The sequence below is a fragment of the Anolis sagrei genome, chromosome 6 (assembly GCF_037176765.1).
Source record: "Anolis sagrei isolate rAnoSag1 chromosome 6, rAnoSag1.mat, whole genome shotgun sequence".
Classification (NCBI taxonomy): Eukaryota; Metazoa; Chordata; class Lepidosauria; order Squamata; family Dactyloidae; genus Anolis; species Anolis sagrei.
The window spans coordinates 81231721-81258744 of record NC_090026.1 but is presented as its reverse complement, the minus strand read 5'-3'; the positions used below and the strand labels follow the sequence as shown (position 1 = coordinate 81258744).

The following is a 27024-nucleotide window of genomic DNA, read 5'->3' as shown; positions in this document are numbered from 1 at the left end:
TTCATGACCTTTCGGTCAGTTGTGATCTTAATGCAGCTGACTCCCAGCCAGCTGCACCACAGTCCCGTAATAGCACACAGGTAGCTCAGCTGTTAAACTGAGGAACCATGTCTCTAGGCCAAGGATAAAGACAGGCCACTACACAAATATATCTGGTTAGCAGAAGATGGTTGTTTAAAATAGAATTTGTAGTTGTAATTTGCTGTTGCCCAAAAGATATACACTCCCTTAAAACATGCACTCAAGAGACAAAACAAAGTAGCTTTTTTGAAAAAAAAGTATCTTGTTTACTAGCAAACATGTATATATTCAGTATACAGGTACATAGCCTTTTAAGTGTCTTTAAGCATATCTGTACTCACTCAAGTCCAGGAGAACAGGCTAAGAATTATATACATTAACAAACAGTTAGTGGAGGCTTAGAAGGTTGCTATTTCCAGCAAAAAGCACCCTTTCATTTGAAATAGGTCATAAATGTTCCACAGTGAAGTTGAATCCATCCATCTTTCATTCTTCATGGATGCAAGGTGTCTTCCTTCTGTAGGGCAGTTGACTGTGGCAAGGGGCAACCCTGGTGTTGTGAAGTAGCCGTTCTCTCTTTGGCAACGGCCTGATTCACAACACCAGCTGCTACACCAAGCCATATGGTTTGGATCACCATTCTTCCTGTTTCCGATTTGCTTTCTGGATCTCTATACTTTTTGTCCTTGGGATTATGATGCACTGGTGATTCTTCAACCTACAAAGAAAAAAAACAACAACAAAGAAATCTTGTTAGGACAAATCTTAAACCCTTCACTATTGTTGCTGCTCTTCTCAGCATTAAGAAATACACAAGAACACACCAAATACTATAATTCACTCAATGTAGTGTTAATGATGTTTCCCTCAAAATCAGTCCAAATCAAATTTTGTAAAGCTAAAGTAAATCCATGGGGCCTGACTTCACACTTTTAATTTTATGCCTGATTTTACCAGCGTCCTGGATAAAATCTACAATAGAAAGTATAAAACAGATGGAGGACGAGGAATTGTATTCTTGCTTTTCGAGGTAGAGCTGTGGAAACACTTCACCCGATTCTTTTTTTTAAAAAGGATATTTTTTTTCAGGAATATAATTCAGTCAGATTCAGTTAAATAGCAAAATTGTACATACAGGTAAAAGAATAATAAAAGGTAAACAGCAGCTTAAAATACAGCTTCTGGTGGCGCAGTGGGTTAAAGTGCTGAGCTGCTGAACTTGCTCACCGAAAGGTCAGTGGTTCGAATCTGGGGAGCGGCGTATTAGCCCCAGCTTCTGCCAACCTAGCAGTTCAAAAACATGCAAATGTGAGTAGATCAATAGCTACTGCTCCAGCGAGAAGGTAACAGTGTTCCATGCAGTCATGCCAGCCACATGACCTTGGAAGTGTCTACGGACAATGCCAGCTCTTTCGCTTAAGAAATTGAGATGAGCACCAACCCCCAGAGTCAGACACAACTGGACTTAATGTCAGAAGAAAACCTTTACCTAACCTAAGTTAGGTTGGATCTACACTGCCCTATATCATAAGATCTGATCCCAGATTATCACCTTCTCTCAGATTATTAACAGCGGAGACACGTATAATCCAGTTCAAAGCAGATAATCTGGGATCAGATCTTGAGTTATAGGGAAGTGTAGATCCAGCCTTAGAAAGGAATGACCACTGCTCAACAGCAATAATGTGGCAAAAATACACTTAACAACTCAGCCATTTTCTGGAGTAGGAAACAGGCCCTCAAATCTCTTTTAAGTCACAACTGAATTGTATTGAATTAGATAGTACATTTTAGTTCAGTAGGTTCACACTGTATTCTTGTTTTTTAAAAGGAAGCATGGCGGAGTGTCTTGACCATTGGACTACAATAGATTCCTTGTGGAGAGAAAAAGTGGGATATACGTAAACACAATCATAAATACTAAGAAACTGCAAGTCGCTTCTAGTGTGAGAGAATTGGCAGTCTGCAGGGATGTTGCCTGGGGGATGCCCGGATGTTTTACCATCCTGTGGGAGGCTTCTCTCATGTCTCTGGATGGGAAGCTGGAGCCGACAGATGGGATCTCACCCCGTTTTGCGGATTCGAACCACCGACCTTGAGGTCAGCAGTTCAGCCGGCACATGGGTTTAAGCCATTGTGCCACTACGGCTCAAACAAGCTGTGGTTGCCCATAATTATGTTACTGGAAAGAAGCCAACTACAAAAAACAGTTTATAAAGCTGGATTGCTTTCACTAATCATAGTTCAAATTAACTTTAAGATTGGTTAATTTTAAAGGGAAGCTTCTAATTTCCTCTTGTTGCTGGTCCAAAGTAGGTATAGAGTGCCTTTTAGAACTCTAAATAATGGCTAGCATCATGTCTGAATACAATCAAGAAATGAATGAGACTGACAATGAAAATCACGTGTCTGATTGAAGGTGTTATTTCTTTTTTTTATTGAGGAGCTTTCATATTGTTTATGGTATCTTATATGTATTTGCTTCTATTTGAATTTTACTATGCTTCAGAGTCTTGAGTGCCATTCAGAGGGGCCAAAAAGCAGAATATAAATTTAAATAAGCACAAGAAAGTATATGCTTCTAACACAGGTTAAAGTATAGTAATGCCTTTTTAGAGATGGTAAGTGAATCATTAGCCCAAGCACACCAGCGCACGCACTTCCACCCCTTTAATAGATTTCCTCCCCTCTTGTTCAGTTGCCTTCCAGATCTTCCCAGCATGGCCAATTATGTATTGCACAATTATTTCAAATTACAAATTCAATATTCTTTCTTACATCTGCAACTCTTTCTCCTACTTCTACGCCTAGCTAAGCGTGAATCATAGCAAACATATATATTCAGTTGCAAACACTGATAGTAGATTTGGAGCACTAAAATATATCTAGGGCATGTGCTCAATGGATTAACTGCTTTTTTCATGTCAGGAGCAACTTGAGAAACTGCAAGTCGCTTCTGGTGTGAGATAATTAGCCGTTTGCAAGGACCTTGCCCAGATGTTTTACCATCCTGTGGGAGGCTTCTCTCATGTCCCTGCATGGGAAGCTGCAGCTGACAGATGGGAGCTCACCCTGTTCCCCGAATTCAAAGATCAGTTAACATATTACTGGTCGGTTGTGCAGTAGCTTATTGTATGTCCATTTACTAGAGGGCTTCTGCTTGTGGGAGGCTTCTCTAATGTCCCTACATGAGGAGCTGGAGCTGACAGAGGGAGCTCAACCTGCTCTTCCTGGATTTGAACCACTGACCTGTCGGTCAGCAGTCCTGCCAGCTCAAGGGTTTAACTGCTAATAGTGACCCTGCCCTTTACTGAATGAAATATTCCGTTTTAAACATACAAGCATCTTATTTTTTTCCATTCCCATCTGCAAAACAGCTAGTATTCAACCCAAAGTGCCAAAACGATGTACTGATTTGCTCATCTCGGAGACATATGTCATGGAACACAGAACAAGATATTCACAAGCAATGACAAATGCTATGTGAACGTTTGTTAAATTAAAGTTACCAAATCTTGAAACTGACACATAAAGCAGAGCTTGCATACACTTAAGGCAAAGATGTATAGTTATTACAACAAGAAATACTGTCTTACGCATAATAAGATGTCCCCCCAAAATCACCAGCTTACAATTGAAAGCAGGAATGAGCACTGACATGCATAGTAGGTTCAATAATAAGATCAATGCTGACTAGTGCTGTGAGGAGATAGAAATCAACATCATGTGAAGGCACCAGTTACTCAAGGTGGTTTTAAGTTTCTAAAGGTAACAATAAGCTCTTCTAACACATTCGTTACAGAAGTTACCTAAAGTGCAGCATGGATAAATTAGACTTCTACTTGGTGGAAGGTGAAAACTAGTTGGTGACTGCTATATGCTGCATATTTATTGTGCCAAAGAAATTTGGCAAGATTTCTCTGCAGAGGACTGAAAGAGAACTGAATTAACTGGCGACTGCCAAGGAAGGAAAATCTATTTGCATGAAAGCAGCACTAATAAACGTCCATCAGATGGTTTTCACAGCATATGGGCAATGGTTGTAGTCACATTAGTTTCAGAAATTAAAAACCTCAGATTAAATTACAGGGCTTTTTTTTTACCAAGACAAATGCCAATGATGTTACTCAATGGAAAATTATGAATTGTTTGGGTCTCTTTGGACATTCCTCTCTGCCCAAGGAATTCTGCATGGAAGAAAAGCAGGGAGGACATTGGGGTTGGTCAGTCTTTCCCTGGTGAACCAGAGTCTTTCACACTATACAATTATGTCACAAGAGCCCCCGACAGCACAATGGGTTAAACTCTTGTGCCGGCAAGATTGAAGACCGACAGGTTGGAGGTCCAAATCCAGGGAGAGCACGGATAAGCTCCCTCTGTCAGCTCTGGCTCCCTATGCGGGGACATGATAGAAGCCTCCCATAAGGATAGTAAAACATCAAAACATCTGGCCATCCCCTAGGCATGTCCTTGCAGACTGCCAATTCTCTCACATCGGAAGCGACTTGCAGTTTCTCAAGTTGCTCCTGACACGAAAAAAAAGTCACTATGATTCCACTTTAATGACCTTGGCTCCATCCTACAGAACCCTGGTGTTTGTAGTTTTGAGAGGCACCAGAAGAGCTCTCTGGTGGAAAATTCTGAATGTTTCTTCCTAAATTGCAAATCCCAGGATTCCGCTGGATATTTCTATAGCAGTTAAACTGGAACATTTTGGATGGAGAGCTTTTCCTCTTGCTCTGGACAATTAAATGCATTAAATGTATTGTTTAAATAACTGTCTTCATATTTATTTGTTTACTGTACTTAGATCTTGCCCTTCTCACCCCGAAGCGGACTCAGAGCGGCCTTATAAATAAGCAACAATTTGATGCCGCGTAGCATACATACAATAAAATAAAAATATACATTAAAAACCAAAAAGTTAAAATCATGTCAGCATTAAAACTAATTAATAAAACCACACAGTCCTAAATCAAAGTCCAAAGCCATTCCATTTATCATTGCACTATTCTCTATTCACTTATTGCACTGAAAGATTATTGTCCAAAAGCTTGGTCCCATAACCACATCTTTACTTTCTTTCTGAAGGTCAGGAGGGAGGGAGCTTTGTTAGGGAGGAAGTTCCACAGGCGAGGGGCCACCACTGAGAAGGCTCTGTCTCTCCTCCCCACTAAGTGCGCCTCTGAAGGAGGGACAGGGCCTTCTCAGTGGAAGCTTCTGAACAATATTTAAAGGCAACCTCACGTAGAGTGTGTTGCAGTAGTCTATTCAGGATGTAACAAGAGTGTGGACCATTGTGGCCAAGTCTGGCTTCCCAAGGTATTGGCGCAACTGGTGAACAAGTTTTCATTATGCAAAAGCTCCCCTGGCCACCACCAAGACCTAGGGTTCCAGGCTCAGCGATGAATATTTAAAAGCTATTAATCTCTCACTGTGATCAGTGAAAATATTCATCCTGGTGGGAAAAAAATATGAAGTGTGAGTGTGAGAGAGATTGCTTTTCAAATAAATGAATTACACAAACCCATTTTTCAGGGAGCTGATATGGCATCAATTTCCTGGGCAGTTTACATTCACTAATAAAACAAGTTTCCGACTGCATAATAATCTATGACACAGCTCTATGAGCAAAACTATCGTGTTTGGGTTTCGATTCCCGAGATGAATCAAGGTAATAATCTATATAAATAAAAATGTAATGTTTGTTTGTGGGATTAACATAACTCAAAAACCAATGGACAAATTGACACCAAATTTGGACACAATACACGTATCAGGCCAACAAGTGAACATCACTTATAAAAACACTGAAAAACACAGCAGAAGAGACTTACAACGTATATACAAAACCACATATCTACACAAACACACACATATACACATGTACACAATATATGCACACAAAGCACATATACACAGACTGGGCCACAGCAACACATGGCAAGAGATGGCTAATAATAATAATAATAATAATAATAATAATAATAGGTTGCTGCAAGTCAAGGTACATATTGAAATATGTGTATGATTGGCTGCTGGTCACATGGCATGGTCTGAGAATCAAGAGTTGGATTCAGACTCAACAATTATTCTAAACAAAGTTATATCCAGCCTATTTTATTTATTTCATATTAATGTATTGTGCGAGGCAACCTTGCTAAGCTAGTACAACTGACATGGAACCAGCGTTTGCTGTGGATTTTCGAATAAGGAGAAGGCAAGAATTCTTTAGAAATTCAAATTCATTTTTCCCTGATTGTTTAAAACCTATTCCAGAGATGTCAACCCCCTTGGTATCCTACTGTAGCCAGGCAACATTAACATTGACCAGTCTTAGAAATATATTCAGTCCTTTTTCACCAGAAATTCATCATGACAGCCAGGCCCGTAGCCAGGATTTCGCTTCGGGGGGGGGGGGGGGGAGGCTAAAAAATTTTCAGGGGGGGTTCGGGGGGGCTGAGTTTCGGGGGGGGGGGGCTGAGTCTGAGTGAAAGAGGGTCTAGCCTAGCAAACCTTTTGTATCGTTACCCCAATACCCCCATACATATGGGATATATTGAGTATGGTGATCAGATCATGATATGAATAAACATAACAGTTTAAATAATGCACCAGTAAGGCCTTTTCGCGAACCACCATGAGAATTTCGGGGGGGGGGGGGGGCTGAAGCCCCTCAAGACCCCCCCCCCCCCGGCTACATGCCTGATGACAGCCACTCTCCTTCCAAAGTACTATGCATTATTTGTGTTGGTTCCTGTTTCTTAAATATAAAAAATGTGGTCAGATATTTCAGGTTACGTAAACAAGCCAAATGTCCCAATTAACCTATACTTCTTTGGTCCCCTTTCCTGAAACTTGGCCCTGCATGAAACATGTACTATCCTTTACGCAATGCCTGTCACATTGGTTTAGTCAACTATCTCTCTCATTTCAGCCACTTTTGTTCCCGCCGCATCTCCCTGTTTTAATTTTTCTTACTGCTACCGAGAGATTTAGGGTGCATCTAAACGACAGCATTAATGTAGTTTGACATCACACTTTAACTGACATGGCTCAAAGCTATGGAAACATGAGAGTTGTGAGGCAAGAAGACCATTTGGAAGAGAAGGAGAATAATAATAATAATAATAATAATAATAATAATAATAAATTTGTATTCTGTCCTATCTCCCCGATGGGACGCAGCATATACAGACACAAGGCAAACATTCAATGCCTCGAAACAATGAAACACAAGTACACAAAGGTTATGGCTTCCCTTTCATCTCCAGCTCTGGGGGTGGTGCTCATCTCCATTTCTAAGTTGAAGAGCCTGAGTTGTCCATAGACACCTTCTAGGTCATGTGGCTGGCATGACTGCATGGAGTGCTCTTTACCTTCCCACTGATGTGGTACCTATTGATCTACTCACATTTGCATGTTTTCGAACTGCTAGGTTGGCAGGAGCTGGGACTAACAGCAGGAGCTCACCTCGTCTTGCGGATTTGAACTGCCAACCTTCCAGTCTGCAAGTTCAGCAGCTCAGCAGTTTAACTCATTCCACCCGTTCTAAAACGTTATAAAACTACAATTCTAGCGATTCGACAGTATTGAGCAATGACAATTTAAGTGCTGTCAAACTGCATTAATTCGACAGTGTAGGCACACCTTTGGCCACAATTGTGATGAGTCAGAAGCGTTGCTATTCCCAAAGATCTAAGTATTTTGACATATTTTGACTGATGCTTTTCATTGTTGCTTTTCATTGCTACTGCTATGTTGTTGTATCGACAAGCAGAGGATTTAGGGGTAATAAGAGGATAACATAAAACTTGAAAAAAAAAGTCAAAATGGCTGGCTGGGGGCTTGGAAGAGTTACATTCCAAAAAAGAAACTTGTCAGTGCTTTGCCTGATATTTCATTGTGTTTTATTTATTTATTTATTTATTTATTTATTTTATTAACAGTATTTATATTCCATCCTTCTCATTCCGCAGGGGACTCAGGGCAGATCACAATGCACATATACTTTGCAAACATTCAATGCCATAGACACACAACATATATAGACAGACACACAGGGGCTATTTAACTTTCAGCCTCATGAGGGTATATTCGAATTCCGGCTACCCGGGGAGCTGTCGCTTCACCGTCCACTTGTGACATCGATGGAGTACTTCCTCATTCTTTTGCACGCTGTTGGAGGTTCTTATGGTATCATAAATTAGTTAAATTAGCCTCCCCGCATAAGTGGTACCCAAATTTCCTACTTGACAGATGCTTTGATTCTTCTATGTTTATATCTTATAGTTATAAGTTGCGATTATAAAATAGTTAATTACAGTATCCTATTCTAGTGTTATGTAGCAAGAGAGAATTGGGAGAATTCTGTGTGCTTCCCCAATAAATTGTAGTAATTGTTTATTAATTATGTAATATGTTAGGTTGTTAACTGTTTTTACACTATAGCATTGAATTTCTGCTGTTCTTACTTGTTGTGAACTGCTGTGAGTCGCCTTCGGGCTGAGAACAGCGGTATATAAGCAAATAAATAAATAAATAAATAAATAAAACTGTTGGAACTCAGCCTGTGTTTCACTCTGAATCTGTTATAGTGTTTCCCCCTTCTAATGTTTCTGAGCCTGTCTTGGATGTCAATGAGGATGAGTTGCAAAATGGAGACACTTTGGATAATACTACAGACTCTGATCGAGAAGGGTCAGGGGAAAGTTCTCCTGATAAAATTCCAGGCTCCAGTTTGCAGGAAGGTTCACTCCCTTCTCCAGGCTCAAGTCTGCAAGATAAGTTTCACACCTGCAGATAGTGAAGAGATAGATAAGACGAGTCGCCAGCTGGAAATTAGCCAGAACCGTAGAGAGGCCCAATGTTGACGCAAGTCAGAAAGAATTAGGCAATTAAGGTCAAAGACTGGGGGGAGTAGAAATCAGTTTCTGGGAATAAAATTGAGCTCTTAGGGAATTTCCTTCAAACCAGGCATTATTTGGTTTCAAGTCAAGTGTTTTGAATATTCTTGTGGCCTCGTCTCCTAGGTTCCCTGGCTTTTCAAGTGGATTAGCAGTGGCTATGTTCATGGTTTTTATAGAAGGCATTTGATAATTCTTTGCATCTGGATTTAAACTGGATCAATGTATTGTCGAAGGCTTTCATGGCTGGAATCACTAGGTTCTTGTGGGTTTTTTCGGGCTATAGAGCCATGTTCTAGAGGCATTTCTCCTGACGTTTCACCTGCATCTATGGCAAGCTTCCTCAGAGGTAGTGAGGTCTGTTGGAAGTAGGAAAAATGGGTTTATATATCTGTGGAATGGCTGGGGTGGGGCAAGGAGCTCTTCCCTGCTGCAGTTAGGTGTGAATGTTAAACTAGATCTTTGATATTATTCCTATGTTTGGACACTGTTAATATTACTGCTTATTTGGCTTTTTGCTTTTGGACCTTTATCAACTTTATTTTCATCTCTTTATTCAAATAAAGATGACTCTTTTTTTCATCCAAGGTGTGGTGTAATTAATGATGAGAGGGTCCTGTTTCTACTCTGGAGTGCAACAGCAACTGTTTTTCAGGCTGCAAAGGTCAACAGCAAGCCAGACAAATGGTCAGGAGCTTACTCTGACCTGGGGTGGCTTTGAACTCATGACCTTTTGGTCAGTAGTGATTTTAATGCAGCGGACTCTCAACCAGCTGTGCCACAACCCAGTCCTGTGTTCTCATAGTACTGTTTAATTACACACACACACATCCATCTCAATGGGGTTTATTCATTTCTGTAATTTCAGGTTCTCAGCTTTGAAACTCATTTGATGCTATCAGAACGTTTTATACATTCAGATAAAAATCTTTAAAACATCCATAATATTCATGATTTCAAAACATTCGAAGTAAAAACAGCAAAACTAATATTCTCATGAATATTTTTTTAAATGAAGGAAGTGTTGATGCAATGCTCTTATCTTTACTATTTCAATAACCATTTAACAAAGAAATGGCTCCAAAGTTACACCAATGTTGCCAAGTCGAGCAAACATTCCTTAGAAATGCATCAGTGTGATTAATATGCAGGACAAGAGACTTTCTTTCTTTGGGAATAGCAGCCCAACAACTCGGCACCCCTTCCCTGTGATATCTTTATCCTCCGCAGGTTAATCCTGCCAAATTTCTTTGCTACAGTACATGTCACACAGCGTATAATATCCAACAACCCAATTTTGCTAATCCCGTTTTATGAGCTTTGTTGCCCTGTCTGGTCAATCCAATAGTCGTTAAAAACCTCACAGAAGGTCTCTGCCAAGATCTCTTTTTTTCCTATATAGTTTCAATTAAATGGTTTAAGAGCCAAACATTGTATTTGGACATCTGCCAATGTCCTTCAGACACAGAATGTCAAGATACTTAATTAAATAGGCCTCCAAGCTCTTTCAGGCACCCCACCTTACCCAGTCAGCTTGAACGTACTAAGTGGAAGCTTTTTCTAAAAAAAAAAAAAAAAAATCAGTTCAAATCTCTTTTAGTGCACTTTCCGTACAATAAGGACTAAGGGTTGGTCAAGGCGCAGCACGTTCATTATCTTAGGAACAGATTAAACAAACATGTAAGGATGGATGTCATTAAAACTCCTTTTCTAATCTTGTTTACCACGTAGTGGGCTCATTAACATTAAAACAAGGAACACATCAACATATCGGCGTGTTAAATTTTTTTCCAGGCGAGATTTACATGTTTTAAAAAAGAAACAGTCTGAAAATACCCCATTTTTGTGCCATTCACTTGGTTCCCTAATGAAAACTGCACACATCTTTTTTTAAAGGAGCAACCTGGATATAAAGTGGTGAACTCTTCATATTTTTAGCTTGATAAAAAGGCCACTTCCTTCTTCTTTTCAAAGTGCAACCTGTCACAGTCTAATAATAAACTGTTTTATTTTATTTTTTGTGTCAGGAGTGACTTAAGAAACTGCAAGTCGCTTCTGGTGTGAGAGAATTGGCCATCTGCAAGGATATTACCCAGGGGATGCCGGATGTTTTATCATCCCGTGGGAGGCTTCTCTCATGTCCCCGCATGAGAAGCTGGAGCTGACAGATGGGAGCTCACCCCTCTCCTCGGATTCAAACTGACTCAAGTACGTGCCGATGCAAGGGTTTCACCACTGTTTTATTGAAAAAAGAGTTTAACATAAGGTATTCATGATAGCAAAACTGTGTGTGTATACTCATTCATGCTCACATACTCTATCTCTGCCATTCTCGCCGTCACACAGTATAAACTACATTTTCATAATGTTACCTGACCCTGGATAGGGCAGAAAGCTTTCATTTGTTAAAATTTCTCAAATTATTTTGAAACTGCAGCTAAAAGTATTTTTATACATTTTTGAAAACGATACATTATTCTTAACATGGCATTACAGAACAGAGTAAAATAATCACAATTGAGAAAAATAATAAATGTAATAAAAATAATAGAGTAAATAATAAATGTAATAATATAGTAAAATAATAATGTAATAATAATTAAAATAGACTAAAATAATGTATTTATTTATTTAGCACTTTTATATCCCGGTCTTCCCAACCTTCGCAGAGGGACTCAGGCTGGCTAACAACAGAAAATCCATACACAAATACACTAATAACACAAATACACTAATAACAATAATAACAATAAAAATAATAAAGGTAATAAAATAGTAATTATAGAATAAATAATAAGTGTAATAATAATAGAGTAAAATAATAAGTGTAATAATAATAGTAAAATAATAAATGTAATAATAATAATGAGAGTAAAATAATAAATGCAATAATAAAACTAATAATAATAACAGAGTAAAATGATAAATAACACTGAATTGAGTATAAGCCAAGGGGGGCTTTTTTAGCCTAAAAAAATGCTGAAAAAATTGGCTTATACTCAAGTATATGTGGTACTTTTGTTAACATTAACTCCGCAATTCCATGATGACACAATATGATGTTTTAATACTATATAGAGAACGAATCTAATTAAAATCTTTATTATGTTCATTTCCTCCTCACACATTATTTTAATACTGATATGATATTCAGTTTTAACAATGTTGGTTCTGAAATTACATTACAGTAAAAAAAACCCTAATTTTATTGTGTATAATTCCTTAATCTGTGTTGTAGCTCTACTGTTCCTAAAGAGCAGAATAAATATTCGCCTTCTCTTATCACATCCATCTTCACAATGTCTCTGTAAGAAAATTTCAGTTTGCGAATTTGCTCCTCATTTTTGCTTAGTTTGCTTGTGCCCCCTCCAAAATGCCCACAGAGGATGCTCAAGAGCAAAGGAATGCATCAAAGTGACAGTTAGAAAAAGAGAAAAAAACAGGATTGTGGAGGGTGGAGTGGAACATTTTACAAGGAAGGAAAGTCAGCAACACTTTGTGATTCCTGCGTTTTAAATGCCAGCAGAAAAGAGAATAGTTCTCATAGCGTTTTCTTTAATGCATGTGCATCAAACTCAACAGCACATCCTTCTAACCACTGATATCCTTATCTGATAGGAAAAGGAGAAAGTTAAAGATGGAAGACGCCTTTCCCTTTTGAGCTGCACACAGCTAGTTTAGACAGCAGTTGAGTGTTTTGTTCACCGAGTGCCAGTTGAGTGTGATGCAAGGAAACGGCTGCAAAAGCCCCGCAAATGCCAAGCATCTCAGCCTGTCAGATCAAATACTACTTGCCGTTGACTGAGTCTAAACAACCGTAATAATAAAGTGAAATGGATTGTGTTTCGCTAGACATCCCATATTGGCCTGGCATGCATTCTGTGCTAATTATAACACGGGACAATTAAACTATTTGCTAAATTAGCAATTCTTGCCCTCTAGCCCCGTGGCTGGGCAGAAGTCCACAGAGAGGGCTCGCTGTGCTACCTTGGTGTGAATTTGTGCTGACAGAACAGTCCATTCGTCTTCACGTCTTTCGACAGCTGTGCTTACCTAGCAGAATGTAAACATCTTTGAACTTTGCTTACTGGATAAAATGAAGCATTAGTTTCCGACTGCATTTCCTCCTCTAAGATCAATCATACATGTAGGCTAGACACAGCATCCCTGTATTTGTAATTAATCTCGTAAAGGCAGAACATCTCTCGATCGATGGCTTGCTATATCTGTCTGCAGCCTTTGAAGGGAAAAATAGAACCAAGAGGGGAAATATATATGTAGTGGAGCCGGAATAATAACCAGGCAATCATTTCTGGTCTGGTACATGCAAGACATATGTGGAAAATATAAATGGAAAACAGGAAAGTGCTTCTTTGTCAGTATATCATTTAAAAAAGAAGAAACATTATTGTGAAAATTTGGGACTATTACCAAGTACATCAATTGTGTGAAACTCTTCATCTGATCACTGAGAAGTTAAGGTGTTCGTCTTGATTTATGAATGCAAAATCACTTGCAATTCAGATTTTATTCATGCCAAATAATATGAATTCATGAAAGCCATTTGCTGCTAGAAAAGATGCAAATGTAAAAGATGTAAAGAAAAGATGTTACCTGGATTTTAGAAGATGGTGTGGGTTAAAATAAGGCAGAGGAAGTCAAAGAAGAAGCAGACTTTGGAAATAACAGTATTTATTTTACTTAATCTATGCAAACTTGGAAGTCCCTGATCAAACTCAGAAGTGGTGTTGGGAGATCAAGAGACAACCTGGCAAAATGGCACTACCTAGAAGAATCCTCCACCTTGTGCGACTATGAAGCAGAACAAATAACTCCGCATCTATATGCTTGTCCACAAAGCCTTGCCTCATGCACAGAGGAAGAATTGTTTAAAGCTACAGACACTATGGTTGCTGTTGCCCGTTTTTGGTAAAAAAAAATATTTAGTCACTTGTGCTCCTTCTATTTTTATCAATTTTATACTTATTTATGGAATGCTTTTGATGTGACATAAATAAAATCTATGCACATTTCTTCCTTTTTGACAAAACGGAATTTAAGCTGGACAACAGTAATTATGGTAAAAAGGAAGGAATGTAGCTGCTAATACACTAATGTATTCCCCCCCCCCCCTTTGGCAATAACATCACTGAAATGGTAATCAACTTGTTTTGGAAGAGCATCAGATAAATCTGTGCATACGTGAAGGGACACCTTTCTTATCCTGAGATACAAAAACATCAATTTCAATTCAGCAATAAATTCAATTTTCTTTTTTCCTATAGAACAGAGTTGGGTAAAGTGCAGCCCTCCAGATCTTGCTGAACTACAGATCCCATCAGCCACAGCCAATTTTGAAGAATCCGGCATGCTGCAGTCCAACAAATACCTGGAGACACTTTGCCAATTCCCGCTGTAGAAAGAACAGCAGGGGAGCATAAAATGGTTTGCAATGCATCATAATAAATTGAGTTTAGAACTCTCCTGCTGCAATTTGAAACCAACTGTGTTCAATGGAGTTTACTCCCAAGTAAGTGAGCGTGTAGTCTCAGGTTGCAATCCTATGCCTAGGAGCAATATCTGAACCCAACAGGACGACACAGATGATTCACAAACACTAGAGGGTAATCCCCCCCTTCCAATTCATACATTTTAATTGACTTTTGTTGCTGTCCTGGGGAAGAGATCTGACATTCAGAGGCAAACCATGCATTGTGTAGAATGTGGGTTAGATTTGTAGTTTGCAATAAGCAGCTGATCTGTTCTGAAAACCAGTTTGGCCATGGAATATTAAGGGGAACAATGAAGGGTTTTCACACAACCAGTGTGACCCACATAACATCAGCAGCACTCAGCTCCAACCATCCTGTGTGAGCTCTCTTGATATTCTAATACAAATCGCAGTTCCCAGTTTGAGACCAAGGCATGCTATTTTGAGGGTGACAAGCTGCTAATATATCCTTTAGATCTTTGTTTTCACACTTGCCTTTCAGACCACTGTGGTATAGAATACGCTTTGCATTTTTATGAAAACAGATGCTTAGTTCAGTAAGGCTAGCCAATCTACACCATAGTATGAAATTGTACTAGGTACTTACAAAAGGCCATAAAATACAAATATTCCAAACCATTTACATGTTTACTTTTTTACTGTTCCATGTTTGTATCTCTTTTAAATAAAAGATTTTAATGTTAACACCTTGTACGTAAACAATATCTTTTCAGCTGATTTTATGCTCGCTGTCAGTGGTGTATATGGATGTACACAAAATGAAAACACAGCAGGGAATTGCCATTTGCCTTTAAGTGGTAATGTTTGAAGTGCAGGAACAAATAAAACAATAACAATCCAAAATTATATCCTTAAATGTTTTTGAAATCTTTTGTTGAAGAGGGAAAACACTCAGGGATGGGTGTTTTAAAAGATCTACCTCCATTTAAGAGGATTGCCTGTTCACTGCTGAGAGAAATTGCAAACTCAATCAAGTGACAAATCAGTGGTCCAAATCTTTCTGCATCTATTAATCAGTTCCCTGTGCAGCAGGCACCTCGTGGCAGCGTACAATCAGACGACAGCGGTGCTCTCCCTGGACTGTTGATGCCGGCATATAAACCGAAATGACAGGCTGTTCTAGAATACCATTAAAGAGCCTGATCTAAGGGGGCTTTTCCCCTTCCCTCCTCGGTGATGGCTCTGAGAGACATGGGTCACTCTGAGAGCTAATAAGTACTGTCAGATCTAGGGCCTCGAACATCTTGGAGCAGGTTTTGTGAAGTTTGGGCTCTCTCCATTCCTACACATGTCTACCTGCTGTCTGTTAGGCGTTGTTGTCTGTATGAACAGAGAGCAAAGGCTGGTGCTCTTTTTCTTGTTTTGCCTGAAAACCATTTACAAACTGATTAAAGCTGTGGGTGTGCAATAAACAGGGAACAGCTTGAACCTATCAGGAAATTAAAGCTCCCAGCGATGAACAACAGACGCCTAGCCACAGGTAGGTAACTGAGGAAAATGTGCAGAGTGTTTTGTCTCTGTAATTGTGATACACACACTGCCACATCTCCCCTGAAAACTGTTTGGCTCACCTTCTCCACAAGACTGGTTATCCATTATAACTTTTGTTTTCTTAAACGTTGAAAAGCTTGTTATAGTGAAATATGACATCTAAAAATGAATTTGCCTGTGATGTTATTTATTTTACTTTTAAATCAGATAACAATATGATATCAATATGCTGATTGTAATGGTGCTCCATGCAGTCATGCTGGCCACATGACCTTGGAGGTGTCTACGGACAACGCCGGCTCTTCAGATTACAAATAGAAATGAGCACCAACCCCCAGAGTCGGACACGACGGGACTTAATGTTAGGGGAAAACATTTACCTTTACCTATGCTGATCAGAAAAAGCCTACGGCGTATTATATTTATTTTCCAGGGAGCAACTCCCTCTGAACCCAATTCAAGTTATGCATAAAAGATATGTATAAGACTGCATGCTGGCTAGGGGCTACGAAAGGATCCCAATAATTATTATGCAGGTACTGTATGTGTACTGGATCATAACCAGAATGCAATATGCATTTTTTAAAATCAATCAAAGAATAAAATCCATGTAGTTATAGCTGGATACAATTTTGTAATGTAGAAATTAAAAGCACATTTGCACAAAAAATTATAGGATGTAATGCCCAAGAACCAACAGAAGACAGGGCAACTTACTGTATATACTCGAGTATAACAAGTTTTTCAGCCCTTTTAAGGCTGAACCCCCCCCCCCCTCGGCTTATACTCGAGTCAAAGTTATTTATTATTTTACTTTGTTATTATTATTATTTCTATTACATTTATTCTTTTACTCTATTATTATTGTTACATTTATTATTTTTATTTATTATTATTACATTTACATTATTTTACTCTATTTATTATTATTATATTTATTATTTTACTCTATTATTGGTTATTACATTTATTATTTTACCTATTATTGTTATTACATTTTTTACTCTTATTATATTTATTTAACTCTATTATTATTATACTATTATTATTTTACTCTTTTGATTATTATTGGAAGGATAGGAAAGCACATTTACATTGAAGAAGGTTAGAATAATGGAGTTGGACAGTCTTATCTTAAATCACAATTTTATGTAAATATTCAAAAACATTTAACCTACTGCTGCCTCAATTAATGTAATTTTTTAGTATCTATTTTTATGTTGAAATTCACCAGTAGCTGCTACATTTCCCATCCTTGGCTTATACTCGAGTCAATATGCTTTCCCAGTTTTTTTTTGGTTAAACTACTGCAATGCTCTCTACGTGGGGCTGCCCTTGAAGACGGCCCGGAAGCTTCAGCTAGTCCAGCGCGCGGCAGCCATGTTACTAACAGGAGCGGGACGCAGGGAGCATACAACGCCCTTGTTGTTCCAGCTCCACTGGCTGCCGATCTGCTACCGGGCCCAATTTAAGGTGCTGGTGTTATCCTACAAAGCCCTAAACGGTTCCGGCCCAAAATACCTTGCGGACCGCATCTCGGCCTATGAGCCCACGAGGGCCTTGAGATCGTCTGGGGAGGTCCTTCTCTCGATCCCGCCTGCTTCACAGGCACGTCTGGCGGGGACGAGAGAGAGGGCCTTCTCAGTGGTGGCCCCCCGGCTGTGGAACACCCTCCCTGTTGACATCAGACAGGCGCCCTCCCTTATGTCTTTCCGTAAGAACCTAAAGACATGGCTATTTGAGAGGGCATTCAACTGAGTGCTACATTAACTGGTAACGACAACTGGAACGGAATATGGTTTATGAGATTGGTTATGATTCTACGATAAGACGGAGCGGATTATTTAGTGTAATTATATTAATTGTGTATTAGTGATGATTGCTTTATAGTAAATTGTTTTTTATATGTTGTACACCGCCGTGAGTCGCCCTAAAGGGCTATATTCAGGTTGGTCTATACTCAGGTATAAACGGCACTTAAGGTATGGAAAAATGTTCAACACTGGTGAGAATTATGTGGACATGTGTTTATGTTTCATTGTTTCCTACAACACAAATGAACATCACAAATACTGCAAAGTCTGGGCTGATTGCATTTTACTCTGGACATTTGTTTCAAGTTGCCTACGTCTGCACTGTTTCACGGAGTTAAGACCCTTTGCCAGTTTGAAAAACCAAGCTTGGCAGAATCAATTTTTTAATGTGACCTGTGAAGCTGCTTTAATCAGGTTTTAGGAGAAATGCTGCAGGGACTTGCTCCCCTGTTGGCCAATGTTCTTTTTAAGCAGTGAGTTGTAACTATTTATGGAAAAAGGAAAGGATTATCCTTGCAATATAAAGACTAAAATAATCTACCAACTGGACAGCTCCTAAGAAGCAGATTATATCGTCTTTTTAAAAAGAGTAACTTTTAGTCAGTGATAGAAATCAGTTCTCTTTTTGATCAGAGCCCTTCTACTGGCATGGCCAATGAAGTATCGTCCAAAAAAGTGGAAATCTTGCACAGGCAGAACTTTACCTCAATAATCTATGCTATAATTTCAAAATATTCATTCAAAATAAGCAACAAAAAATCACTAACATCAATCTTGGATAGATTTCTCAATCATTACACATACAGATGGATATCACGTTAACTATAATGTTAAAATCTCTCATTAGCACATTGAACAATTTACATTAAAAATGAAACAGAGTAGTGTCAAAAGTATTACAATCCAGGGAAAGCTATTGTTAATTAATGAGTTTTCAAAAGGTATTTGAAACTTATCCATGGGTCTCTCTGTATGCAGGAAGTTTCTCCAGAGAAGGCTTGTTCTGGAGATGTTACATGGGAATAATTGGTCACAGAATGGCTAAATAGCACCACCTCTAAGTTCTCAAATACTGACTGGGTGCCTGTTGCAGAAGGTGATCTGCTAGGTATTTTGATACTGAGATGTTTAGGGCTTCATAACTCAGTAAAGGAATCTTGACTATGGCTTGAAAACTAAAAGCTAGATACTTTTTTAACACAAACTCTAGAGGGAAGGTAACTAGGTGGTGGTAGTTTTCAGAGAATGAGGGTTTTCTTTTGGGGTTGTTGTAGGTTTTTCCGGGCTATATGGCCATGTTCTGGAGGCAATTTTTCTCCTGACATTTCGCCTGCATCTATGGCAAGCATCCTCAGAGGTAGTGAGGTCTGTTGGAAGTAGGAAAAATGGGTTTATATATCTGTGGAATGACCAGGGTGAGACAAAGGACTTTTGTCTGCTGGGGCTAGCTGTGAATGTTTCAGCTGATCACCTTGATTCGCATTCAATGGCTTGGAAGGGCCTGGGGGGAATCTTTTGTTGAGAGTGATTTTCTGTGCCTGTTTGTTTCCCCTCTGTTGTTTTGCTGTTGTGATTTTTGAGTCCTTTAATACTGGTAGCCAGATTTTGTTCATTTTCATGGTTTCTTCGTTTCTGTTGAAATTGTCCACATGCTTGTGGATTTCAATGGCTTCTCTGTGTTTTCGTTTTGTTTGGTGAGATTAGTAATAATTGTTGGGGTTCAGCCTGAGTTTGAACTTGAACCTGATTCTCTGTTTGTTCCTCCTGATGCTAATGAAAGTATATTTACTGATGCTAGTGGAAATGTACCTTTTGATGCCAATGCTCCTGAAATTAGTGAGGAAGAAACTGCTGTAGGTTTGGAAAATGCCAATGTTCCTGAAATTAGTGAGGAAGGAACTTCTGTAGATTTGGAAAATGAAAATACCAGTGTTCATGAGAATGTTTCAGAGGGAGACCTTGAACTTTCCCTCCCTTCTGCACCTGTTAACTGTAATGACAACAGAAGGGGCCAAATTTGGGAAGACAGAAGTAAATCACTCAGTTTGCGTCGATCCTCCCGAATTCAAGAATTAAAAACATTGGCTTCAAAACAGAAGGGCGGTTCACGGAACCAATTCTTGAGTTTTAATTGCAATACGCCGGGCTGATTGTCTCAGTTCAGGCATTGTTTCAGAATTGATGAAGACCTTGGCAGTTCTCCCGGTTCCCTGGCCATAGTCTGGGAAGATTTCTAGGATATCAAGTACGGTTAGTGGATTGCTAACAGATTCCAGTATTTATTTATTTATTTATTTATTTATTTGCTTCACTTTTATACCGCATTTTTCAGCCCTTGACAGGCGACTCAATGCGGTTTACAGTGCAATTTTTAAAACACAGCAACACAACAAGAGGGACGACGACGTCGACCTACAACAGTTAACATCAGACAAGACAAATCAACAAACAACATATATAACGCCTCCGTTAAAGTCAGAACCATTCTCATAGTCATTGCGCCGTTCCTATGTTCAATTACCGTCTTCCTTAATTAGTTGCATTGCCTAGCCAAACGCTTGTTCGAAAAGCCAGGTCTTGACCATTCTCCGAAACGCTAGCAACGAAGGTGCCTGTCTGATGTATGCTGGCAAGGCATTCCATAGCCGAGGGGCCACCACTGAGAAGGCCCTGTCTCTCGTCCCCGCCAAGCGCACCTGTGACGCAGGCGGGATCGAGAGCAGGGCCTCCCCAGACGATCTTAATGTTCTAGCCGGTTCATAGGTGGAAATGCGTTCGGAGAGGTAAGCGGGGCCAGAACCGTTTAGGGCTTTATAGGCCAAGGCCAGCACCTTGAATTGAGCCCGGTAGCGAATTGGCAGCCAGTGGAGCTGGCTCAGCAGAGGAATGGTGTGCTCCCTGAGTGCCGCTCCTGTTAGCAACCTGGCTGCCGAGCGCTGGACCATCTGAAGCTTCCGGGCCGTCTTCAAGGGCAACCCCACGTAGAGTGCGTTGCAGTAATCAATCCGGGATGTAACCAGAGCGTGGACCACCGTGGCCAAGTCTGACTTCCCAAGGTACGGGCACAGCTGGCGCACAAGTTTGAGTTGTGCAAATGCTCCCCTGGACACCGCCGAGACCTGGGGATCCAAGCTTAGCGAGGAGTCCAGGATCACACCCAAGCTGCAAACCTGCGTCTTCAGGGGGAGTGTAACCCCGTCCAACACAGGCTGTAACCCTATACCCTGTTCGGCCTTCCGACTGACCAGGAGTGCCTCTGTCTTATCTGGATTCAATTTCAATTTGTTCGCCCTCATCCAGTCCGACACAGCGGCCAAGCAACGGTTCAGGACCTGAACAGCCTCCTTAGTAGTAGGTGGGAAGGAGTGACAGAGTTGGACGTCATCTGCGTACAGATAACACCGCACCCCGAAACTCCGGATGATCTCTCCCAATTTATCCATGCTACTGATAAAATAAATCACACTTTCCCAGTGAGGCTTTTGGTTTTGCTTTGTCCATTTAAATTCATGTTTGCTGATTTTGCTGTGGCTTTTGACTTGCATTTTTCCTTTATTTTGTAACCATTTTTCTTCAATAAAAAAGGATTGTTTTTCACAGCCAAGTGAGGTGGATAGTTATCTTAGGGCCTCATTCCCTGCTCTGGATTGCAACAATAATAAGTATTGGCTTTTAGAAGTATTTGAAGGAGAGGAAGGCAAGGGAGGAAAAAGCTAAAAGGATGATTCTCCCAAGCCCCCAAATGTGCACACGCACCCCAGCCACCCATTGTGCACATCCCCAACTCCCAGTCAGCCCCAATAAAAAAATAATCAGGAAAATAAAGGAAAATCAAAGAGATTAAACTGTGATGCCGAATAGGGGAGGAGCACCTGATATAGACTGCCACGTGGTCCCATTATAGATGGGAATCCGTAACGGTGGGGCGTTTGCCGTTTCAGGCACCCGAACAAATCAAAGAATCCAGATTGGCCAAAGGAAGCAGCTAAAAATGGATCCGCACTCAAGCCTACTGAATTCTATTATTCACACTTTTAATCATACAGGCAGCTTTTGTTAACACTGGCTGCAATCCAGAAATACTATGCATCTATGTAGGAAGAACCGTATGTTCAGGGTAGGGCTTCCCTGAAGTTACAACTAAAGCTATCCATGCTACTGATAAAATAAATCACACTTAAGCGAAATAGCAGCTTGCCCCTGCAGCCACATAAATGGCAAGAGATTTCATTTCAGTCTCATACTGCATGCTCTTCCATTCTCATGCATGCAGCTTCAGTGGATTGACGCGACTGTCTATACAAATTAAAAAGGGCATCCCTGGCTCTTGATGACAGAGGCTTTGAAGCACCCACAATATCCCTGCCTTAAAATAAAATGTTATCAGAAGGCATCTGCCTTGGGAGGTGTGTTCACAGCCCTCTAGCAGTCACGGAGATAAGATATCTGCTTCCTTTGAAAAGATAAGAGTCACAAAGCCTTCTGGAGAGAGAATGGGTGCTTAGCTAATACATGCGCATAATTGCTAGGTTGCTATATTCCTTGATGGGGAATTTTGACAGCCAGTTTTGAATGGTATCACAAAGACACGCAATGTGTGCACCGCCTGCATTCATTTCCCTGGAATTCTCCACAATATCAGCTGTAATTAAAAAAACAAAACAAAAAAAGAGTTCCCAAATATTTCAAGCTTTCAAGCAGGGCTCTTTGTTTCCTTGTGTCACAGAAGTATATAGGCGTGAGAACAAGGTCTGTTATTCCAGCCATGTACAGTAAGCAAAAGGGAATGAATAGCACAGGAGTGAAAAGAAGGGGGGAAAGAAGCATGCTATGGTCTGCAGTGGGTGAAGGTAGGGGACTATAATTATCCTCATGTGTTCAAGAAGTCATTAGAAAAAAATGAAAGGGGGATTGGTATGCTAAAAGCTAATTTATGCTCCTCCTAGTGGGGCAAAGAGAAGCATAGATGCTGTAGGAAACAAACTGGCAAACATTCTGAAGAAACTGACACATATTTCTAAGGCCACGTCCCACATATTGTTCTGTGGGTCAGATAGTTAATTTTCTCCTTTCTGTTTATACCAGTAACAACTGTAGCTCCTTCTTTCCTATTAGGCTATAATCTGTCAATATTTGCTTTTTATGACACTTCTTTTTTTTTAATAGTTTTTATTAAAGATTTTCATCCTGTTACAAAAGTGTGTATAGAAAAAGAGCTGGATATTGGTGTGGATAGAGTTGGTGGGAATGGGGATGGGGTGGGGCTGGGGGAGGGGGAAAAGGAGTTGGGGAGGGGAGAGGGGGAGGAGTCATAGGAAAAGTGACAGAGAGGGTAAGAAAAGAAAAATCAAAAATAGATAAAAGTAGAGAAAATAAAAAAAAGGAAAAAAAAGAAAAGAAAAAAAAAGGAAAAAAAAGAAAGAATAAGAATTGGAGACAGATGGTCAATGTCTCACTTGTTGACTTCCTTCATATCTTCCAGATGGGGGGTTCCTTTTCCTTCTCTCATTCTCCTCTTCTTTATCATTCTCTCTTCTGCTTATTCATCTGTGTTGTTATTCATATGGTTGGTATAATTTATCACTTTGGTCCAATCAGTTTCTTTTATCGGGGTTCCTTTACTTTTAGTAATCAGATATGTTAGTCTGTCCATATTTTTGATGTCTAGTACTTTCTCAATCCAGTCCTTTATTTCAGGAATTTCTTCTTTCTTCCATAATTTCGCGTAGCAAATCCTTGCCGCCGTAGTCATTAAGAAGAGCAATTTATCTGAGTTTCTTTCTATTTTTGAGTCCAGTATTCCTAACAGGAATATGTCTGGTTTAAATTGTAATTTCACATTTAATATTTCCTGTATTATTTTGTGGATTTTTTTCCAGTATCTTCTTGCGGTTGGGCACTCCCACCACATATGAAAGTAGGAGCCCTCCACTCTCCCGCACTTCCAACATTTAGGATTTACGTTTTTATGTGAATTGTTTATTTTTTGGGGGGTCATGTACCATCTATGAGCTACTTTTAACCAGTTTTCTTTTAAATCTATTGCGTAAGTATATTTAATTTTTATTCTCCAAATCTTTTCCCAATCTTCTTTTTTAATTGATCTGCCGAGGTTTTCATTCCATCTTTTCATGTATTTTTTCTCTCCATCCTTTTCTAATTTCCATTCAAGTAATTTCTTATACAGCTTTGTTATTATCTTTCTATTCGAATTTAGTATCTTGTCCCAAAAGGTATCTGGTTCTTGAAACCTGTGCCTGTAATCCTTCTTGTAACATTCCATTATTTGCTTATATTGGAACCACGATATGTTTTTATTTATCTGATTCATTTCTTGTTGTGTCTTCATCACTCTTTCGCCCATCTCTTTTTTTAGTAGGTCTTTATACTTCGGCCAGTTGTTCCATCCCATCTCTCTTCTATGGGTGGCCTCTAGAGGAGAGAGCCATAATGGAGTTTTTTTCGCATAATTTAGTTCTATATTTCTGCCAAGTTTTCATGATTGTGGATCTGATCAGGTGGTTTCCAAATTTTCTTTCTTTTTTGGGGTCTCCATACCATAAGTAATGGTGCCAGCCTGTTCTTAGCTCAATTCCTTCCAATGTAAGTAATTTTTTCTTCTTTAGTTCTTTTTTATGACACTTCAAAAACATTGATTTTAGCTTTCAAAAGTTAAATTGGATCCTGATATGTGGCATTGGTTTAATGATGATGTTGATGATGATGATTCATTGGAACTTGTGCCACAAACACAATCTACCTGCGACAAAGAACTGGTGGGATCACAAGCCTGAAAAAGTTACAGAAAATGAACACGTCAAACTACTCTGGGACTTCCAAATTCAGACAGACAGTTTTAGTCGAGTTCAGAATGCTCTTTGATTGTAGGTGAATTATAAATCCAAGCAACTACAAATGATAAAATCAACCCCCCTTCCCCACCCACGCACACACCAACTCCACCAGTACTCAAATTTGGGCATATCGAGTATTTGTGCCAAATTTGGTCCAGTGAATAAAAATACATCCTGCATATCAGATGTTTACATTACAATTCATAACAGTGGTAAAATGATAGTTATGAAGTAGCAACAAATATAATGTTATGGTTGGAGGTCACCACAACATGAGGAACTGTATTAAGGGGTTGCAGCATTAAGAAGGTTGAGAAACACTTGTTTACAGTGAACTCTGCAGAAGATGTTTCAGCTATACTTTTCACGTTGCCAGGGCTCTACCTTATTTAGGTAGAGATGAATCAAACTCCCAGTTTTATCAAACAGTTTAATTACAACAGCACTTACTTGCTGGCTGTTTTAACAGACCAAAATATAAAATACAAAGATAGCACTCAGCTACAGAATAAACAAAAACTGATAGCAAAAATAACTTCATAGTCAAAAGTGTCCAGTCCAGTGATCAAACGCTGAGAGTTCAATAACAGTCCAGGGATCAAGAGTCTATACCATAGTCAAAAGCCAGTCCAAAGGTTCAAAGTTCCAGGGTTCCAAGATTACAGGAGACAGGTCAGGACACCGAAAATCCAATAGACCTGGGGGAAAAACCAGCAGCATCCACCACCAAAATGTAACAGATACTTTTCTCCCAAAGATCAGTCTCAAGGTTAGCTCCTTAAACCCAGTAACACCCAGCTGCAACCCATCTCCTGCATACCTCCACCCCTAATTGCTTTCACCCATGAACTCCCACTTACAGAACTAATACACGCGTTAACCCTTCCATCACCAACCATCAACTGCAGAACATATGACAATACTTCATTAAAGGGAAAATCAGCCCGTTTAGCAAGCCTTGCAAATGCTGATCAGTAAATGTTTGATTTTTATATACCTATATACCTGGGCTCACATAAACATTTCTTGTCGTAGGAAGTAGAAAAGTTTAAGAAGCCATATTTCAGAAGAAGGAAATGACAAAACCACTTCTGAGAATTCCTCATCTCAGAAAACCTTATGAAATGCATGATATTGGCCAAAGTCAACAGGCAGCCCGAAGGCCCATAAATACAAACACACAAACACACAGCAGGCTGCAACACATCTTCAAATGATTTAAGTAGGGAATTGTGTATGTGTGTGTGCTGAGGCAAGGGTATTCCCGAGAACTCAGTTCAATATATATGCAGTCACATCTAACTACACAAATGTCATACTAATTTTAAAGAAAAACCCACACACATTCAGACTGACCCTTAAAGGCTGTACTATATGCCAGACTTGTTGACTCTCAGGCATGTCTAACACAGTGGGATTTTTGTTCCAGACAAAATTACCACAGGCAACCAAACCATGTATATGACAAGTCAGGCGTCCTGAATAAACAGCACTTGGAATATCTGTTGAGTAACAGAGATTTCAATGATCTAGTTCAGAAAAATAAGCGAACAAAAATACACCAAGCAACATACCCATAGAGGTTCTGGTCATAATCATGCTTGTAACTCACATTATACAATTCTTTTAAAGTAGAATTAGGGATCTTCTCTTAGCTCTCCTTCACTTCCTAGAAGCTCAAACCAGCATGTCAATGGCAAAGTGTTATAGGTGTGGTAGTCCAAAAACTCTGAAGGGCTGAGTATTCCCTACATCAGTTCTAACTTGGCAGTTCATAGTATCATAGAATAATAGGAGTTGGAAGATACCACATGGACCATCTAGTCCAACCCCCTGCCATGCAGGAAAAACACAATCAAAGTATCCCAGACAGATGGCCATCCAGCCTAAGTTTAAAAGTTTCCAAGGAAGGAGCTACCACCACATTCCAAGGCAGAATGTTCCACTGTTGAACAGCTTTTTTAGCAGCTGCATCACACTATTGGCTCATGTTCAACTTGTTGTCCACGAAGACTCCAAGATCTTTTTTACATGGACTGTTATCAAGCCAGGCATCACCCATTCTGTATCTGTGCCTTTTATTTATTTTTCTGCCTAAGTGTAGTATCTTACATTTCTCCTTTCAAATTATTTTACTTTTTTGAAAGTCATTTTTCGCCATTGTTAAAAGGTTAAAAGAAAATGCTGAAACCTGCAAGCTATTGTACTTTATAAGGTGGTCATCAGCCTCAACATAAAATAAGCAAACAAAAGCACAGAGTGTCCTGCAAAAAACCACTAATTTGTATAACATCTGTATGTGCTAATTTATATGTACAAATGCAAACTTTTAAAATAGGCACTAGAATTCAGAGGTATAGGGTATTGACCATCCAAATTAGACTTCTGTCCCCCAGATTAAATTATCTTCATTTTCTTTAATTTCT

At 39.5% G+C, this 27024-nt stretch overlaps 1 long non-coding RNA gene across 1 annotated transcript in view; it reads right to left on the bottom strand.

Moving 5' to 3' along the window:
* Nucleotides 1-263: 263 nt before the first annotated feature.
* LOC132778657 (uncharacterized) overlaps nt 264-27024 on the bottom strand; it is a 95568-nt gene continuing 68807 nt past the window's right edge. The window contains exon 3 of the long non-coding RNA XR_009631762.2: nt 264-739. This is a non-coding gene — a long non-coding RNA (uncharacterized lncRNA). The remainder of the gene's footprint in view (nt 740-27024) is intronic.